The sequence below is a fragment of the Mastomys coucha genome, unplaced genomic scaffold, assembly GCF_008632895.1.
Source record: "Mastomys coucha isolate ucsf_1 unplaced genomic scaffold, UCSF_Mcou_1 pScaffold23, whole genome shotgun sequence".
NCBI lineage: Eukaryota > Metazoa > Chordata > Mammalia > Rodentia > Muridae > Mastomys > Mastomys coucha.
Window position 1 is genome coordinate 113,645,802 of NW_022196906.1, and position 306 is coordinate 113,646,107.

Genomic DNA, 306 nt, shown 5'->3' on the forward strand with positions numbered 1-306 from the left:
CTGTACTCCCGTCAGGAAGCCGGGAGAGATGAGTGCCGGTGCTCAGCTCGCTTGCTCGTTCTTATTCTTTCTGGACCCCAACCTATGGAATGACATCGTACACATTTAGAGTGGGGTTTCCTGCCTCAATCAACTCAATCTAGAAACTTCTTCAGTCACAGGCCTGGAGGTTTTCCTCCTGGATAATTTCAGATCCTGTCAAGTTGACCATCCTCTTAGCTGTCACACTGCCCTGAGGAACCGCTGAGGAGAGCTGTGCTATTATTTATAATTACAGTGCAGTGTGGCCCAGCAACAGAGCAGCTG